Consider the following 21736-nt stretch of genomic DNA (forward strand, 5'->3'; position numbering starts at 1 on the left):
CATGATCACTCAACACATAATTTTTTCACATTTTCCTTTTTAAGCTTTTTATGAGCTTCCCTTTACCACTCTTTTAGCGCTGTTTTATCATCACCTTGGTTCTTTTATTGTTTGATACTTTGTTTTAAAATTAGGATATCATTTTAATCTTTAAGATTCAATACAAATTAGAGCTGATATTGTCATTACACTGAAACAATTACGTCACACGTCACTGATCTAACGCTTTGTGTGTATAATCTTTCTTCAAGTCTCCACTGAACTTTTCTTTTATCAATAGCAAATATCTAACGGACGCATGAGCCTTGTGCACTGGGATTTCCCTGAGCAAGATGTGTCAGATACACAGCCTTCAGATCTTCTGTGACGTTTACTTTGCTATTCTTACTTATCTTTATTTTTTTTGCTCTCTTAAATACAAGCAGTTACAAGTCCATTAAAAACGGGATCACATGTGTTGTCCGTCACACAAGGTTTATTGCTGGGCCACTATTTGAAACAGACATCAGAGCTCTCCAAACATTGACTGGGATATTAATCACTGTAAATACATTCTTTTAGGAGTTTCTGCTTGGACCCCCTGGAGTTGGGCTCTTACTTGAAAGGCCATGTTTCTTAGTAGGTCTTCAATTAGCAGTGTCTAGTAAAAAGCATCTCCAATTCAGAAGAAGACAACCCCAGTAAATTAACTTGCTCACAAAGCTACATTTCATTACACACAACAACGTCACGGGGTTGTCAGAGTCCCTGATATGTGGCCTCTTCTATTGTCACAGGGAGTTCATTTTTTTTGTGTTCTTTGCATATTCCGCCTGGGTTAAGTCATAAATGCATTAAGTTAGGGTTGTATACCTTTATTGGGTCGCAGACAACTGGTTCGCTGACCTTTCCATCAGTCGGCAGTAAAATAGCAGCCCTAGGCTGGTACATTAGGTCTTGTAGGAAAATAGGTTTCGATAAGCATTGAGTAAGAAAGATCTTCTATTGTGATGTACATTTATTTGTGTAAATGACCAAATACTGCCCCATGGTACTTGTGTTGTTTGAACTAACAGTTACATTTTCAGGACAAGCTTTTGGGATATATAAAAGTAGAAAAATGTGGCACTTACTTAATTAATAATTACTAATCTAATAAAGTACAATGAGCCAGATTCAGGTACAATTGCGGCGGCGCAACGTACCCCGTTTACGTTACACCGCCGCAAGTTTTCAGTCTAAGTGCCCGATCCACAAAGCACTTACCTGTAAACTTGCGGCGGTGTATCGTAAACACGTCCGGTGCAAGCCCGCCCAATTCAAATGGGGCGGGTACCATTTAAATTAGGCGCGCTCCCACGCCGGACGTACTGCGCATGCTCCGTTCGCAATTTTCCCGACGTGCTTTGCGCGAAATTACGTGCGTAACGTACTTACGCTGGAAAAAAAAAAATATTCAAAAGCGATGCGGGAACGCCGGGAATACTTTAACATGGTGGAGTAATTTTACACCATGTTAATAGCAGCCCTAACTTTGCGACGGGAAACTAAGACTTGCGCCGACGTAACGACGGGAAAAACCTTTGTGGATCGCCGTAACTGCTAATTTGCATACCCGACGCTGGATTACGACGCGAACTCCATCCAGCGGCGGCCGAGGTACTGCATCCTAAGATCCGACGGTGTAAGTCAATTACACATGTCGGATCTTAGGGCTATCTATGCGGAACTGATTCTCTGAATCAGCCGCATAGATAGAACAAGAGATACGACGGTGTATCAGGAGATACGCCGTCGTATCTGTTCTGTGAATCTGGCCCCAAAATTCCAGAGGATACTTTTCAAAGGAATAAAAAAATGCAATATGATAATAACAAGGATACGTCCTCATTAACCACTTAAGCCCCGGACCATTTGTCAGCTTAAAGTGGGGGTTCATCCGAATTTTTTTTTTTAAGATTAGATTGATGCTCATTTTGTCTAGGGGAATCGGGTAGTTTTCTTTAAATCGAAGCTGTACTTACCGTTTTAGAGAGAGATCTTCTCCGCCGCTTCCGGGTATGGTCTTCGGGACTGGGCGTTCCTATTTGATTGACAGGCTTCCGACGGTCGCATACATCACGTTACAAGTAGCCGAAAGAAGCCGAACGTCGGTGCGGCTCTATACGGCGCCTGCGCACCGACGTTTGGCTACTTTCGGAAAATCGTGACGCGATGTATGCGACCGTCGGAAGCCTGTCAATCAAATAGGAACGCCCAGTCCCGCAGACCATACCCGGAAGCGGCGGAGAAGATCACTCTCTAAAACGGTAAGTACTGCTTCGATTTAAAAAAAACTACCCGATTCCCCTTGACAAAATGAGCATCAATCTAATCTTAAAAATTTACTTTTCGGGTGAACCTCCACTTTAAGGTCTTTTTGCGATACGGCACTGTGTCGCTTTAACTGACAATTGCGCGGTCGTGGCTCCCAAACAAAATTGACGCCCTTTTCCTCCCACAAATAATGCTTTCTTTTGGTGGTATTTGATCACCACTGCGTTTTTTATTTTTTGCTCTATAAACAAAAATATAGCGGCAATTTTGAAAAAAAAACAATATTTTTTTACTTTTTGCTATAATAAATATCCCCAAAAAATATATAAATTAACATATTTTTCCTCAGTTTAGGCCGATATGTATTCTTCTACATATTTTTGGTAAAAAAAATTGCAATAAGTGTTTATCGATTGGTTTGCGCAAAAGTTATACCGTTTAAAAAATAGGGGATCGTTTTATGGCATTTTTATTAATATTTTTTTTTACTAGTAATGGCGGTGATCAACGATTTTTATCGTGACTGCGACATTATGGCGGACACATCGGACATTTTTGACACATTTTTGGGACCATTGTCATTTTTACAGCGATCAGTGCTAAAAAGTTCAATGATTACTGTGAAAATGACACTGGCAGTTAAGGGGTTAACCACTAGGTGGCGCTGTAGGGGTTAAGTGTGCCCTAGTGAGTGTTTCTTACTGTAGGGGGGATGGGCTGTGTGTGACATGACACGGAGCGGAGATCAGTGTCATTGTCACTAGGCAGAGTGGGGAGATGCTTGTTTACATTAGCATCTCCCCGCTCTATCTCTGTGAGGCAAACGCGGGTATCCCCGCAGTGATCGAGTTCGCTGGAGCAGCGGTCGGGTTCACGGAGCTCGCGGCGCACGTGCACAATGGCGCTTCCTTAAAAGGGACGTATATATGGGTCCTTCTGCCCAGGAGTGCCATTGTGTCGACGTATATGTGCGTACGTCGGTCAGGAAGCGGTTCAATGTGCCAAAACAACATAAATTGCAGAGAAATAATGTGCAAATAGGCAATCCAATGAGTGCAAAAAAATATTTTTCAACTCTAAAGTGCACTATGTGCCCAAAAAGTGGAAATAGATATGAAAATATGTTCGTTCAAAAAACAGTTCATTGAACAAAGTGCATGTGCATACAGCGGTGACATTCAATTCATCCCAGTGTTTCCATGATCCATGGTGCGTTTAACGTTTTTTCCCCAGCCTCTCACCTCATTTGAAGCCCCTAAAGATCTAGTCGAGTCTTCAAAGCACGCCAATGATATCCAGGAGAATCCAGGTCCAGCCGATCGGTGACAGAAAAAATTCCTTTCAAAACTCCTCAAAGACCAGTTAATGAAGTTGTAATGAAAGAGGGGGGCTCCATGGTGTAGTAGTACATTTATTAAAAAACAAGTAATCACAGTTTAAAATGTTATTAGTTCAGCTCCAAACTATTATGGTACTTCCGGTCTCGGCGCGTTGCGTCACTGAACACGAACTTCATCAAAGGGTATTGGGATATAACCGCCTCTTCTAAGGACCACGCAGCACTGCCAGATACATCTCCTAAACAAAAAAAGAATTCCCAGCAAACTTACTAGCCAGCCTGCAAAAAAAACAAATTGATGCTGTCTATCAATTTACGTTAAGAATGGAGGGTTTTGTTTGCACACAAATACAGTATCTCACAAAAGTGACTACACCCCTTCAATTTTTGTAAGTATTTTATTATATCATTTTATGTGACAACACTGAAGAAATTTTACTTTGCTACAATGTAAAGTAGTGAGTGTACAGCTTGTATAACTGCTGTCCCCTCAAAACAACTCAACACATAGCCATTAATGTCTACATCGCTGGCAACAAAAGTAAGTACGCCCCTAAGTGAAAAAGTCCACATTGGGCCCAATTAGCCCTTTTCACTCCCCAGTGTCATGTGACTCGTTAGTGTTACAAGGTCTCAGGTGTGAATGGGGAGCAGGTGTGTTAAATTTGGTGTTATCACTCTCACTCTCTCAAACTGGTCACTGGAAGTTCAACATAGCACCTCATGGCAAAGAACTCTCTGAGGATCTGAAAAAAATAATTTTTGCTTTACATAAAGATGGCCTAGGCTATAAGAAGTTTGCCAAGACCCTGAAACTAAGCTGCAGCACAGTGGCCAAGACCATACAGCGGTTTAACAGGACAGGTTCCACTCAGAACAGGCCTTGCCGTGGTTGACCAAAGAAGTTGAGTGCACATGCTCAGTGTCATATCCAGAGGTTGTCTTTGGGAAATAGATGTATGGGTGCTGCCAGCATTGCTGCAGAGATTGAAGGGGTGGGGGTCAGCCTGTCAGTGCTCAGACCATACACCACACGCTGCATCAAATTGGTCCTCCCCTGAAGTCACGTGATGTGACGTAACATGTAGGGCGTGGCCGGAAGTGAGTAGCGGACCGGAAGTGACGTGAGAGGGGTCTGCAACGCCACTGTTTTAATCCAATGCACATTTTCTATGTAAGCTTCCAATTGTCTTTGAATAAATCTTTGGGTGTTTAATCCAGAACGCTGAGCGTTATACCAAAAGTCGGCAGCCTGAAAGTGGGAGGTCGCCATCACAATATTTACCCTAAAGGCTGATTCATCACTTTAAAGAGGTGAGAGTTCTGTGAGTACTGAGCAGGTGTGTGAAGGCACAGGATCATTCATTGTTTGTGGAGTCAAGTTTGAAGGACTATTTACCTATCTACTTTTGTTTGGACAAACGTTTTGGACTTTTTTTATTTCAACCACTTTTGCACTCTTCACTTTATTTGCTGTGATGTCCAGAATTGTGTCATTATTTAAAATCTGGATGTTTTGTTTTCAATATTCACTTGCATTTAGATTGATGTTTGGGAAGGTGGGCCAGAAAGCAGCGGGTCTGGAGTTTGCGGGACCAATGTCCCGTTTACTGCAGATGGTAATCTGCTTTTTCTCCTAACGCTGTTAGTGTGAGAAAAAAAAGCAGATTACTGACTCTGTTTACATCACGTGATCAGTTGTCATTGGCTGACAACTGATCACATGGTATGGGGTTGTAATCGGCCCCTTACTCCGATCTGTGATCAGCCGACTCTCATTGACTCTCTGATCACAGAGCGAGTCGTGCGCACGTACGTGGACTCCCTCCCGGCAATTTAGGCCCTTGTTGTAGCCATCTTTCGGCTATAGCGCAGGTGGCAAGAGGTTAAATGGCCAACACAAACCCAAAGCTACCATTATTATTATATGTACATATACCCTATAGGGTTGACAACTAAAGGACTAAAAGCTCTTTACTTAGTAAAGTGAATGAACACTTAAAGGTTGGTTTACTAAGGGCAAATAGACTTTTCACTTTACAAGGAATATTTTGCCTAGCTTAGGGAGTTATGTGAAGCTCTGCTGACTTCTCTCATCCAATTATGGGTAAGATAAAAAAATAATTACTTGCTCCTCGTCTAGTTTTATTTTTCTAAGCTCTGGGAAAAATTCCCTATCAGGCTTCATTTTCACTGGCGTTTTTACAGCCACTTGTGTTAGCCTTTTTTACAGCTTAAAAACGCCTGTCCATGTTTATTTTGTAAAAAAAGCTCAAAAACGCAGCGGTAGCGTTTAAGCGTTTTAGCGCGTTTTTGAGCGTTTTTGAACGTCTGGCGTTTTTACAGCTCTACTCTGGAGCTTCAGAACGCCCTGGTCCTGCGTTTTTTTTACAGCTCAAAAACGCCTATGCCATTTGCAGCTTTAAAAACGCCTATGTGGGCATGATGCCATAGAATAACATGGACAGGCGTTTTTAAGCTGTAAAAAACGCTCAGAAAAGTGGCTGTAAAAACGTCAGTGGAAATGAAGCCTCAAAGTTAACAGTCAAATAACCTTTAATAAATCTGTCCCTTTATGGTGACTTTTTAAAATGAATAATAGTAAATAGGGGGGACCTGTATTTACTTTATATACCCAAACATGGGCGAGGGAAATAGGATATTTGCTAGCACACGATTGGTTACATTGAACTCAACTTCATCTTATTTCCTAAGCTCATAAACATTCACTTAGCAAAGTGAAAAGACACTCATCAACCTCATTATGTGCTAGACATGTGCACACTGAAATAATTTTGTCTCGTAATTTCGTTTTCGTCCGAAAAATACATTTATTTAGTTACCCCCGCGAAATTCATTTTTATTTATTTTGTTATTCGTTAAAAAAAATCCCTTTTTTTCGAAAATCCGAATTAAGGTCGAATCTGTCATTGAAGGCTTATGGTGTCTGTCGAATGTTCTAAGAAAAAAAAAAGAAAAAAGAAGAAGATTCAACAGAATCTTAAATCTCTTCATGTCTCTCTATGTCGAATCTTCATGTCTCTCTATGTCGAATCTTCATGTCTCTCTATGTCGAATCTTCATGTCTCTCTATGTCGAATCTTCATGTCTCTCTATGTCGAATCTTCATGTCTCTCTATGTCGAATCTTCATGTCTCTCTATGTCAAATCTTTTCTCTCTATGTCAAATCTTTTCTCTCTATGTCAAATCTTTTCTCTTTATGTAGAATAATATTGGACTAATAGAGTTAAGGTTAGGCACATTCGACCGCAACGAAAATGGAAATAAAGCATTTGTTTATGTCGGATCTTTCGGTTTTCGTTTTCTGTGCTGTCCTATCATTTGTTAAAACGATAACGAAAATACCTGAAATTCGGACGGAAATGCATTCGGACAAAAACGAATGCACATGTCTATTTATATGCTAAACTAATAATAAATGCAACATACAGGTAAATTCTGGTTGCTTTACACCAGCCTTTCTCAATATTTTTTACATGAAGGAAGTCTTGAAATAACTTTCAGGGGGCCAGGGAACCCAGACAATAATGCTAAAACCTTTACGTCTATAGACATCCACCATCTAACACTAACCTATCTATCCCTAAAGAAGAAATCAGTATACATACCTTTCCTGAAGCCGAACTGACCCGATCCTATGCTGAGCTGTCTGCTCTGTGGAGGCGGGTGCAGAGGAGGCAGCCAACAATGGAATGATATAACAAGATAAAAGCGCCACGGGTAGGTGTGTATATCGAATAATCTAAAGGGACTGCAGCTGTCCTATTATTAAGGGTATCAATAAGTAATTAGGTAGGTAATAGAGAGATTAGCACAAGTCCTCGGCTCTCACCATACAAACTATTCAGTGCTGTGCTATGGATAAAGTAAATCCAAACAATTCAAAATCTATATATCTACTAATAAATAATTTCCTTACTGTGCAAATATGCAAATAAAGTTCAAAAAATGATGTGCAAAAATATAAAAATACAGATATATGGTGCAAAAATGCTCAAGTGTTTCCACAATAGTCCATAGGCACCAAAAACTATCTCTAAAAAGAAAAAAAACATATTCCAATATGCTGCCTAAAGACCCAAGGGGTTTTTACAGTTCGGGACTGCGTCGCTTTAACAGACAATTGCGCGGTCGTGCGACGTGGCTCCCAAACAAAATTGGCGTCCTTTTTTCCCCACAAATAGAGCTTTCTGTTGGTGGTATTTGATGACCTCTGCGGTTCTTATTTTTTGCGCTATAAACAAAAATAGAGCAACAATTTTGAAAAAAAATCAATATTTTTTACTATAATAAATATCCCCCAAAAACATATATAAAAAAAAAAAATTCCCTCAGTTTAGGCCGATACGTATTCTTCTAACCTATTTTTGGTAAAAAAAATCGCAATAATCGTTTATCGGTTGGTTTGCGCAAAATGTATAGCATTTACAAAATAGGGGATAGTTTTATTGCATTTTTATTAATTTTTTTTTTTTACTACTAATGGCGGCGATCAGCATTTTTTTTCGTGACTGCGACATTATGGCGGACACTTCTGACACATTTTTGGGACCATTGCCATTTTCACAGCAAAAAATGCATTTAAATTGCATTGTTTATTGTGAAAATGACAGTTGCAGTTTGGGAGTTAAACACAGGGGGCGCTGAAGGGGTTATGTTTCACCTAGTGTGTGTTTACAACTGTAGGGGGGTGTGGCTGTAGGACTGACGTCATCGATTGCGTCTCCCTATAAAGGGGATGACACGATCGATGCAGCCGCCACAGTGAAGCACGGGGAAGCCGTGTTTACACGCGGCTCTCCCTGTTCTTCAGTTCCGAGGACCGGGTACGTCCATCTGCCCAGCCGTGCCATTCTGTGGACGTATATCGACAGGCGGCGGTCGTTAAGTGGTTAATTAAGAAGACACCAGACGAATTTCGATCCATGTATGGGCACCATGGTCCATCGATCAACTTGTGTACAACCAGCATGTTTATTTTTCCTGAATGATTAGTGCCAAAGGCTATAGCCAGCAACACTAATCTTTGTGTTCTGCTGGTAGGGAATGCTCCTTGCCAGCAGGACACAATAGCACTGTGGGAGGGACTCCCCCATCAACACTAACCGATGGCCTGTCTTATAGATAGCTTAAAGGGTAATTGTTGTCATTGGTATCTCACCTGAGAGGCAGAAATTGCTTTTTACACAAGGAACTCATAGGAACTTGTGGAGGAACCCTAGCGTTCCATGGAACCCTGATTGAGAAAGGCTGCTTTTGACCTATAATGCCCTTAATTGGCCACATTTAGAAAATGCTCGATAAATAAAAAAAATTATGGAAAATTCCTTGTTTTAATGTGCGTTTGGAAAAGTCTGTCTTGGATATTGTATTTCCTATATAAATATTCATATTTTTAACATCAATGTGCTATACAGCGCTTTATTGAGTACATGCTGTATAAGCATCACGTCATTCCCTGTCCTCAAATGGTGTGTTAATTCTTGGCTTTCTGCCATTGATAGTTCTTGGTTTCTCTTTGGGTATTAAATCCCTCGGTGCCTCTTTTTTATCTGCGTTATTGGTCTTTTAAATCTGATGTCTGGTCTTCACCAACCATTGTGTTGTACTACATCCAACCTCCAAATTATTGCATTTATCATTTTAAAAAGGTGGTATAAAGAAAGAGCAGTGGTGAAAATGAACACGTGGGTTTATCCAATCATTAGGCATGTCGGACGAATTTTTCATTATTCGGACATTCGGATGCATACGAATTCCCGAATTGTAATATTAACGAATTTACCGAATCCGAACGAACGTTTTCGAATCGAAAACCCACGGACGAAATTCGACTCGAATTCGAAAACAAATTCTATTCGAATCGAATTCGAAAACAATTCGATTAGAAAACAAATTCGAATGAAAATTGAAAGCAAATTTGAATCAAAATCTAAAAAATATAAATCGATTTCTAAAAAAGAATACAATAAATAGAATATAAAATAATAAAACAATAGAATGAAAATCAAAGAATAGTAAAGAACAGAATGGAATTTAATAGAATGTAATCAAATACAATAGAATATGACCTGGCTTCTTCTATCTATCTTCCATTTTCTGAAATTCAAAATTCATATAGAATGAACTCAAATTCGAATAGAAAAATATTAGAAGAGTAGAATAATAAATAAAAAAAAAAAAAAAATATATATATATATATATATATATATATATATATAAAAATATATTTTATTCTGCTCTATTCTAATATTTTTCTATTCGAATTTGAGTTCATTCTATATGAATTTCGAATTTCAGAAAATGGAAGAAAAATAGAAGAATTGTTTTCGAATTCGAATCGAATAGAATTTGTTTTCGAATCCGGTCGAAATATTTTCGAATCCGACCGCATTTTTCGAAAGTCGGTCGAAAACGAACAAATTCCAAAAACTAATTCAACACATGTAATGAATCTAACTTAACAAAATTAATTAAATAACGAATAAAAACGAAACAAAACAAATTTTTCCCTTTTGCACATGCCTACCAATCATTGCTTTTATATTAATTATTCTTGGTTCATGTAACTGAGGGCAAGTCTTCAGTCTTTTGCCTTATATCATTTTTCGGGATATTTATTATAGCAAAAAGTAAAAAATATTGCATTTTTTTCAAAATTGACCTCTATATTTGTTTATAGAGCAAAAAATAAAAACCGCAGAGGTGATCAAATACCACCAAAAGAAAGCTCTATTTGTGGGGAAAAAAAGACGCCAATTTTGTTTGGGAGCCACGTCGCACGACCGCGCAACTGTTAATTAAAGCAACGCAGTGCCGAATCGCAAAAAGGGGCAAGGTCCTTAACCTGCATAATGGTCCGGGTCTTAACAGGTTAATCACCACTGGGTTTTTATTTTTTGCTAAATAAAGGAAAAAGAGGCCACAAATTTTGAATAAAATACAAAAATAGGGTTTTTCTCAGTTTCTGTTATAACATTTTGCAAATAAATCATCTTTCTTCATAAATGTAGGGCAAAATATATTCTGCTACATTTCTTTGGTAAAAAAATAAATAACCCAAATCAGTGTATATTATTTAGTCTGTTGGAAAGTTATAGAGTCCACAGACTTTGGTATATATTTAAATATTGATCAGTCCTGGTTTGCTGATGGCCTATCTCATTTTTTGAGGCCCTAAAATGTTAGGACAGTACAAATACCCCCCAAAGAGCCCTTTTTGGAATGTAGACAGTCCAAGGTAATTAGTAAAAGGCATGGTAAGTTTTCTTTTCCTCTTTTGTCACAATTTTTTGTAAAATGAAGAAATTAAATACAATTATTTTTTTTTTTCAAAATATGTAAACCATACTATTGTACTTTTTTTTTTTTACATACAGTCACCAGAGCAATACAGCAACACAATATGACTGGTGTGGTGGTGATATGGGACACTGACTGGTGACAATATGTAAAAAAAAAAAAAAAAAAAACATACAAAAGTATGATTTTCATACTATGACCAGACCAGTACAGTGTTACCAAATTGACATTGTGCTACTCTGGGGAGGTGAGTGAGTGAGTAACTTATATAGCGCAGCGCATGCGAACTGAATCGCCTCAGGGCGCTAGGTATCCATTCCCTACTGTATTTTGCCTTCAGAATAGATGGGTTTTGAGTTTATTCCTGAAGGCCTGGTGATTCACTTCCATTCGGATGCTGGCTGGTAGTGCGTTCCACAGTCTAGGTCCTTGGACTGCAAATCTTCGTTCTCCTTTGGACTTGCATCTGGCCTTGGGTATCTGGAGTAGTTTTTGGTTGGTGGAACGGAGAACGCGATGGGGGTTCTGGCATTTAAATTTTTCACATAGATATTGGGGGGCACTTACTTGAACACACTTATGCGTCAGACAAAGTGCCTTAAATGTAATTCTGTCTTTTACTGGCAACCAGTGAAGGGATCTCAGGGAGGGCGAGAGTGATCAGGATTTTTTTCCATACACTACGATTGCCTATAACAGTAAAAATAAGCAATCATTTTTATGACTGGCATCCATTCATTCATTGTGTACTATTGAAAAGCTGTGATTGGCCACAGCTATCAAATGGTTCAGTTTCACTGATTGGTCCTGTCTGCACCATGTGATCACTGTGACCAATCACAGACAACACAATAGTACACAATGAATGTCTATGAATGAAAGCCATCTATTATGTACAACTGTCATGTGATCACATGGTACTGGCCCAGTACAATGATTTGTTATCCACTGTGTCTGGTGGGCACAGAGGGTGACAGGTCACACCACAGCACAGCCCCTAGGGCACACGTGAGGCACATGACTGGGATAGCATCAAATGACTTCCACCCAGGTTGAAATAGCTCCTGCTTGGCCGTCATTTGACTATAGGCCAGGTGGGAAGCAGGTAAGGCACTTCCCTTTTATAGGATGACAAAGCTCTGTCTTTCAGTTGGGCTTCTATTAAAGACTAAAATTGGTCATTTTAGCACACGTTACACAGTCATGGTACACAGTTGTTGCAATTAGGAAACCTACCCTGAGAACTGATTTGCAACAAAGTATGAAAAAAAAGTGAAAACAATATTTTATTTGCAAAAATTGCAATTGTTTTATGATGCATGGTGCTTTAGTAAGTTATCACCCAGCTAGGGTTTACTTCTACTCTTGACCCCTAACCCCAAATGAACCATTAATAGTTAATCCCCACAATACTTACAGTTGCAATAAAAAGTATGTGAACCCTTTTGGAATGATATGGATTTCTGCACAAATTGGTCATAAAATATGATCTGATCTTCCTCTAAGTCACAACAATAGACAATCACAGTCTGTTTAAACTGATAACACACAAAGAATTTAATGTTACCATGTTTTTATTGAACACACCATGTAAACATTTACAGTGCATGTGGAAAAAGTATGTGAACCATTGGATTTAATAACTGGTTGAACCTCCTTTGGCAGCAATAACTTCAACCAAACGTTTCCTGTAGTTGCAGATCAGATGCGCACAACGGTCAGGAGTAATTCTTGACCATTCCTCTTTACAGAACTGTTTCAGTTCAGCAATATTCTTGGGATGTCTGGTGTGAATCGCTTTCTTGAGGTCATGCCACAGCATCTCAACCGGGTTGAGGTCAGGACTCTGACTGGGCCACTCCAGAAGGTGTATTTTGTTCTGTTTAAGCCATTCTGTTGTTGATTTACTTCTATGCTTTAGGTCCTTGTCCTGTTGCAACACCCATCTTCTGTTGAGCTTCAGCTGGTGGACAGATGGCCTTAAGTTCTCCTGCAAAATGTCTTGATGAACTTGGGAATTAATTTTTCCGTTGAGGATAGCAATCTGTCCAGGCCCTGACGCAGCAAAGCAGCCCCAAACCATGATGCCACCACCACCATACTTCACAGTTGGGATGAGGTTTTGATTTTTTTTGTGTGCTGTGCCTCTTTTTCTCCACACATAGTGTGAACATCCAGGTGCTCTTGTGCAAACTGTAAACGTGCAGCAATGTTTCTTTTTGGACAGCAGTGGATTCCTCTGTGGTATTCTTCCATGAAATCCAATCTTGTTTAGTGTTTTAGGTATTTGGCATATGCTAACATCCCTGTTAGCGAATCTACGAGACTTTTGTAAGTCTTTAGCTGACACTCTAGGATTCTTCTTCACCTCATTGAGCAGTCTGCGCTGTGCTCTTGCAGTCATCTTTACAGGATGGACACTCCTAGGGGGGAAAAGAAGCAGTGCTGAACTTTCTCCATTTATAGACAATTTGTCTTACCGTGGACTGATGAACAGCAAGGCTTTTGGAGATACTTTTATAACCCTTTCCAGCTGCATGCAAGTCAACAATTCTTAATCGTAGGTCTTCTGAGAGCTCTTTTGTGCGAGGCATCATTCACATCAGGCAATGCTTCTTGTGAAAAGCAAACCCAGAACTGGTGTATGTTTTTATGGGGCAGGGCAGCTGTAACCAACACCTCCAATCTCATCTCATTGATTGGACTCCAGTTGGCTGACAACTCACTCCAATTAGCTCTTGCAGATGTCATTAGTCTTGGGAGTCACATACTTTTTCCACCTGCAATGTGTGTTCAATAAAAACATGGTAACATTTCATTCTTTGTGTGTTATTAGTTTAAGCAGACTGTGATTGCCTGTTGTTGTGACTTAGATGAAGATCAGATCACATTTTATGACCAATTTGTGCAGAAATCCATACCATTCCAAAAGGGTTCACATACATTTTATTGCAACTGTATCCTTAAATGTACCCCCAAATTTTAACACTAAGCTAACCTCACTTTTAACACTAAATGGAATTTGAAACCCCCTACCGGTTCAGTTCAATTCTCTTCCCATTCTTACATTCTGTTCTCTTGTCCATGAGCTACTGATGGCATTTGCACCAAATCATCATTACACCAATGGCCTTATCGTGTCCTACAAGGAAGCCTTCCATTTTTTACAGTGGAAGTAATAAATGCCTTTACTAGTTCACTGCACATTCCAAGAGGAAGAGCAGGTCTACTGGAGGTTGCCATAAGTACAGCACTGCATAGGAAGGAGTGGGGTCATGACAAACATGCATAGGCTAAAGAGGGCCCAGCAAGGACGTTTTGTGAAGTCAGGCTGTCCAACTTACAATGGGGCTTTACACTGAAGACTGTGAATTAAGGAAGAAGCTGAGTATAAGACCAGGTAGGCTGCACATTGGGGGTTGCTGAATCAAAAGCTACAGTTGTCCTTTAAGCCTTGGATGCATACTGAGAGCAAACTACTTGCTCAGTACTTGAATCTGTTCCATGATCGATCTGCACAATGCTGAACTCCTGTCTCATCACTTGGCAGCATCTGATAGAAGTTTTTGACTGGAAACATTATGTTAACACTATCCTGATACTTGTGGCTTTGGCACTGTTTAATCTCATTACCTGCACTGGAGAACACAAGGATTTTATTTGGAGGTTTTAAATTCTCATCAGCTGAGCTTCTCAAATAAAAGCTACAGGAGCAATGTGGACTAGGCACTGACTCGAGGTTGTGAAGAACATGGTCCTCTCCCAAGCCTTTGTATTGGTCCTTTAATAAGATGGGCAGCCACATTGACCAGCAGGAGAGTTATGGAGGTGGGAGAGGGCAGGGGCAAGCTCAACATTTAGAAAAGTCAAGATTTGCATACAAATTAGCTATTTATTATCTTTGGATCCACTGATGCTGTTGACATGCAGTATTAACTAACAATAATCTCTATTTAGACAATTTGAAGTTACAAGCTATGTGTGAATTACCTAGATTTGTGACAAAATTATATTATATCATAGGTAGAACTCCAATAACCAACCATAACTGCTAAACTATGAGCTTTTGTTAACCAAAAAATAAATAAAAATCCTGGCTTATGGTAATTTCTCAGTAGTGGTAGAGTACAAGGCAAAAGACTGTGGGGTTGATTTATTAAAACTGGCGTGCACACAATCTGGTGCAGCTCTGCATAGAAACCAATCAGCCTGACCTCAACCCCCACCGCCTTGCTGACCCCTCTTCTTTGCCATGTTTTCTTCCCTACTTGCCCGTCCTGCTCACCCTTCTCATCTGCACACTGCTCTTTATAATACTGACCTCTGAGCACTGCCCTACATACTACTGACCTCTGTATATTGCCCTACATGCTACTGACTTCTGTATACTGCCCTACCCACTATTGACCTCTGTACACTGCCCTACCAAATACTGACCTCTAAAAAAAAAAAAGAAAGAAAAAAAGGCAGCGGAACCCTGGTGATCTTTGCTGTCCTTGATGTTGTCATTATAGATCTCCACCTGAAAGGTTGAAAACCCCTGATCTAGAGGAACCCTATGTTTAGTCATCCTCCACATAGCTATCCCCCCTGAGAATATAACGCCGAAAACTGTGCTATCTGAGCCGCTTGGTAATAGAGCAAGAGATGAGGAAGGCCCAGACCTCCCTTCATTTTATGGGCAGAGAGTATCTATTTAGAAACGCTATGGCCCTTGTTACCCCAAATATACCTTACTTACTTGGAATGGAACTAAACTAGGTCTGACCGAATAATCAATTTGAGTGGGGATCGAAAGTAATATAACATATGGTGTAACAACAAAATTTTGACAGAGTAAATGCTCCCTAACCAGGATAGACCATGATTCGTCCACTCCTGTAAATCCTCCTCCAATTTCTTGTACAGTGGTGGATAGTTCATCTTGTATAAAGACACCAGGAAAGGCAAAAGACAGATATCCAGATAAGGGACAAAATCAGATCACCAGCAAAACAGGTGGGACACCAATAGTAAAGAAAGATTAATATTCATCGCCACATATTTACAGTCGTTAACGCGAAGGCCCGAAACGCCTCCAAAATCGTTTAATAAGCGGCTCAAATTCGGGAGAGAGAAATTAAAGTAGATCATCAGCGAACAGAGGACATTTGTGACTAGTACCGCTGCAGTGGACACCATGGATATTTGGGTCTAACCGTATCGCAATCGCCAGAGTCAGATGCTTTTGAAGGTCTATGGAGAGCATCATACCTTCCTGGCAGGAGCCCCCAGCCCACCATGACTGTAATAGGGAAATAATATTGAACACTTAGAGGACCTGATCAGGGTCTTGCCTACCAGTTAAAAACCCCACCTGGTCTTTATGAATGTAAGTAATAAAAGAGGAAAGTCTGGTTGCCAAAATATTGGTCAAGAGCTTGAGATCATTACTGATCAAAGAAATTGGCCAATAATTCCCAACCTCTCCAGGACCATTGACAAGTTTAGGTATCACTGAGATGTAGGCGGTGTTCAAGTCAGTGTTCAGAGCTTGGCCTGCTCAAAGAAGAATCAATCAAGATGGGAGGCTAAGGTCACAGTGAATTTCTGATAATACATCGCCAAGAACCCATCTGGCCCAGGTGCTGAAGATCAATTTGCCTGTGTGATGACTTTCAAGGATTTCTTTAGGCGTAATTGGCGAATCCATCAACTCCCTGTGTGCTGTAGCCAACCTGGGAAGTCTCTTTGATTGCAAAAAGGCCAATAGCTGGTCAGGGTCCTCAGAAACCAAGGCCTGGTACAGCAAGCTATAATTCTGGTAGCGATTTAATCGGGTCTTGTGTCATTAGAACACCGTAGTTTAGGGGGGTGTCATTTGCCTAATTTTGGGAGTTAGCTTAGTAGCCAACATATTCCCGATATGGTCTTTCTGCATATAGAATTCAGCAGAAGACCAACGTAGGGCATAGTCAGCAATAGGTTAAGAGATAATTTGGTATATTCAATACGAGAGAGAAGCTCACCACTTGGGTACCGTTTATGGGCAGTGCAGAAAGATTGAGGTTCACAATGGAGACATTCTATATATACTTTGCGTTCGTGTTTTGTTAATTTTTATCAATTTACTGCGCATCGTCACCTTATGTGCAGCCCATACCGTGATCTGGGAGATGGAGTCACATTGCTTGAGTGGAAAGTATAGTTAGTATATGCTTTTCAATTTCAGTGCAGCAGACTGGGTCGTTTAAAATGGATTTGTTTAAAGTCCAATGAAAAATGCAAGAAATGGGGCCTGGGTCTTATTTGGGGCATAGTAGAAAACGAAAGTGTATAAAGACGTGACAATATGACCCTTTAGATTAGAAGGAGAAAACGGCCCTGTGGGTCCTTAATGTTTAAGTGAGGGAGAAAGAAACATGTTTGGTGAAAAGAACAGCAACGCCCTTCGTTTTCCTTCCTGCATTAGCAGTATAAAATGTAGTATATTGTTTACCATTTGCTTCATTTATAGACAAATTAGGATATGTACTATGTAAAGAATGTTGACAATACTGTGTCCCATATAAAAATACATTCAAATTCCGTGCATTTAATACTAACAGTGAAATAAGATTCACGCGTCATTGGTTGGGTCAATCGAAGATAGATAATCGCTATGATGCAAGGACCGCAATAGACTGGACGTCACGGACTTTGCTACATAAACACTATAATGCAGGAATGACACTTGGTTTAAATTGCCCTAATCCTTTCCATAGAAAAGCTCTACATGTGGAATCTCTCTGGCTTTTTAATCAATTTCTTTTCACTGGTTGGGACATTTCTGTGTTTGATGTTGGTGCTGGTTGAGAGCCTCATTTCCTGCTGGGTCAAAAAATAAAAGTTAATGAAGGCTACTATTTACAAATGACTGGGAGAAGTCTTAGCACAAGTGTCATTGTGTTTCTGGATTTGTCACGTTCCTTCAATAAGTTAAACAATGTTTTTTTTTTTTTTTAAGACAGCGACCATGTATCACCCAAGACGAAAGGGAGAGAGAATGACTCATATAGCAAGCAATGGAGATATCCAAATGCATAGAAGAAGCACTTCTCTGACCTACAAATCTTACTGCTTAGAGGGCATGGAGATAATAAAGGACATTCTCAATTGAATGGTTGAACTTTGCATAAAACAAATTCCCTAATGTGCAGTTTAATCTACTAACAAACCAGACTTAACATGTAAAAAAAAAAAAACACTAAACGTTTCGCCTTATAATACATGTGATTGCGATCATCTTAAAGTTGACCTTGAAATGTTCACTTTACTTACAGCATCCCACACCTTAAAGTGGTTGTAAGCCTCAGACATGAAATATGAACAAATCATATCCCTCTATAGAGTGTACTTACAGTATCTCAATTAAGAGCACTATTATTTCTCTCTGCTGCTCTGTTCCTCTGCTATCACTTCTCAAAAGTTTTCCTGACACCAAGAGAAAAATGTGACAGGGAAGGGACCTCAAGCAGATAACCAGCCTTGGCTGTTTCTGTGTGAACCTATCTAGTTTGTTATTAAAGCTAGGTGGTCTACATTTGGCACCCCCACCCACGACACTGAAACAACTGTGGTTTTAGAGACCACTGGCTTTGTGAGCTGAGGAACTATGAGGCTAAAACCCCAAGTTCTACCCAGGACAGGTTCAGCTCTACCTCTTTGCGCAGCAAGACTTGTTCCTGATGATGTAGGTGACTACAGTGGCATTGTCCAACTGAATCCAAAATGGATGACCTTCTAAACATTGGTCCAAGTCTGAAGGGACAATCAGAGGACGTAAAGTTTCAAGATGGTGAACAGGAGACAAAGAGCCTTCTGACGACCAGGTCCCCTGCAACAAGATGGAAAACCAACTTGTGTCACAATGACAGGATGTTGAGCTGCAAAAGTCTGGCATGGAATTGGCCAGAGAGAACACCTTAAAGGAGGCAATCATCAGTTCAATGACCCTAATGCAGAGGAGGGCCATGTGGGCAATTATACAATACCTCCATTCTCAGCCCATTTGCTTTTACATGGCCAGGGATTTCTGGTCATGTAAGTGATTAGGTAAGGCAGGGGTGGCCAACATGTGGCCCGCGACTTCCTGCTCTGGAATGGTGGGTTGGCAAGCCCAAATCGCAGGTTGCTGACCCGTCATACCACAGCATCAGTGTTGTGCATGAAGCTGTGGTAGAGGAAGAAAACAGAGCCCCATAAGCCGATGCTTCCGGTACAGCGCCAGTTTTGCCACAGGTGGAATCTATGGCAAAGTTCAGATAACCCGCAGGTTAGACAAGGGTGCACTACGCTGCACCCTTGATGTGGGTAAACTGCAGCGCATCAGTGTGAAAGCAGTCTTAGGCCCTTTTCACGCGATTGACCCTACCCAATCTGACCCTCAATTCACCTCTACAGAGCGGCAGAAGTAAACACTTTTGTCAGTTTACACCTGCCTACCTCTAATCCAATCCTCAAAAAAAAAAAAAAAAATAGAAGGGAATTTATCCCCTTCCATCTGGGCGGATCAGAGGGCCTATAGAGTAGCCCTGACCTGTCATCCACCTGCTTATTGTGACCCACGCATGGTTATCAAGTTGCTTAAGTGGCCCTCACTCTTCAAAAGGTTGGGCACCCCTGATGTAAGGGGTTAAAGCAGCTGCTGCTTTCATAGCAACTATTTGCATGTTTATGCACAACAAGTGCCCTAAACTTATGTTTGGACCAAATGCTGAGATCATCTCTAGTGACTAACAATTTAAAGCCAAACAGAACCCACATAGCCCGTCTTGTCACCGCGGGTGAAGAGGGGAGAGAGACGCAGGGATATTGATTACCTTAACGGTTACAGCGGCCATATGAGCTGTCAGTGCTGGGGATTGCCAGGCCTCCGGGTTAGTGGGACCGGGGGGATGTGGAGGGGGTCTAATGTAAGTTCACCTTACAAATTTTCTGTAAAGGTGAACTTACACTTTAATTCACTAATCTGAAAAAAAAAATTGCAGATAAGGTCTACCGACTTTGCTGAACTGCGTATTTGTTTCAGGTCAATGATTCAGAGTATTGAAGCCACTTGGTCAATATGACAACCAGCATAATTCTATACAAATTATTAGATAACCTAACACCCAAAATATTTTTCAGTCTGTGCCACCCACATTAAATAATATGAACCCAAAAAATTAACTTAACATTCAAAAGCTGAAGTTTGTTGTAACCACTTGTCCTCAGGAAAGGTTTACCCCCCTTCATGAATAGACCATTTTTTGGCGATACGGCACCGCTTTACTTTAACTGACCATTGCGCGGTCGTGCGACACTGTACCCAAATTAAATTGGCATCCTTTTTTCCCTTTTTTTTGGTGGTATTTGATCACCATCTTTATTTTCTGCTATAAAACACATCCAATAAAAAAAAGTTGAAAATCAAATTTCTTCATCAATTTAGGCCAATATGTATTCTGCTACATATTTTTGGTAAAAAATTCCAAAAATAAGCGTTTATTGATTGTAGTTTCTATAAGTTTGCGCAAATCAAACTATGGGATAGATTTATGGAATTCTTTTGTGTACTAGTAATGGCGGTGATCAGTGACTTATAGTGGGACTGCGACATTGTGGTGGACAAATGACAAAGTGACACTTTTTGGGGACCAGTGACACCAATACAGTGAGCAGTGCTACAAATATACACGGTCACTGTACGGACACTGGCTGGGAAGGAGTTAACATTAGAGGCGGTTAAAGAGTTAAATGTGTGCCCAGGGAGTGCTTGCCAACTGTGTGGGGAAGGCAGAGAACCATGTTCCTGCTTTGTAGGAACACGGGGTCACAGCCTTCCCTTCTCAAAGAATGGTGATTGTCTTGTTTACATAGGTAGGCCGCCGCTCTGCCTGTGTCCCGTCGGACGCCCCCCAAACCTTGCTGCCGTATATTTACAGTATATGGCAAGTGGTTAAAGGCTTTATCAAAGCTGCTGAAAGCATAGCAAATGCTATGTAAAAGCCTGCTGCTTGCAGTGCTTGGTATACATGCTGAAGCCCATACAAACGAGGCCTAATAATGAATAATTCACAGAACGTGCTTCTCCAAATTACATTGGGGTTATATGGCCAATTTAGATGCAGAGATCTGTAAAATGACATCATGGTCTTACATAAACGGAGGAAAGTGTCATGCCAAAGCTGCAGAACTTCGTAAGGCACCATTATGAAAATGCTTCCATATTTATACAGAAGTTAAAACACTAAATTCTGAACAGGAAGCCACAGACAAGGCAAGATCATTCATTTTCAGCTGCTTGTCCTATCTCCATTTGTCAAACCTGAACTTGCAAGCTAAAAGCGCCAAGCTTCAGTATGATGCATCAGTCCAGTGTGATGGAGTCCCTGTGTCCTGAATATAAAATCTAAATAGACTGTATTAGGGGATTCTAATGAGTACACTCACCAGACTGCACATAAGTCATCTATGGCATAAAACTCTATAAGACTTAATGCCACCTGTATTAGTTAAGAGTGACAGGGTGACTCTCCGCTATTAGAAAAGCATGCAAATATGGGATAATGTAATTTCCTAAATCAGACTGATCAAGCAAGGAAAAGGAACAGCTAGATTTAAAGATGAACTACAGTGTATCATTGGGATATACTGTAGTATACATACTGTACATGCTGTAAAATGTGTCCAGTGTTAGATGCGGTATGGTGAGCCTAAGCCACATATGGCAGCAGATATAAAAGGTGACTGGTGGTGTTCACTGGAAATGGAACAAT

Source organism: Rana temporaria, chromosome 5, assembly GCF_905171775.1.
Source record: "Rana temporaria chromosome 5, aRanTem1.1, whole genome shotgun sequence".
Taxonomy (NCBI): Eukaryota; Metazoa; Chordata; class Amphibia; order Anura; family Ranidae; genus Rana; species Rana temporaria.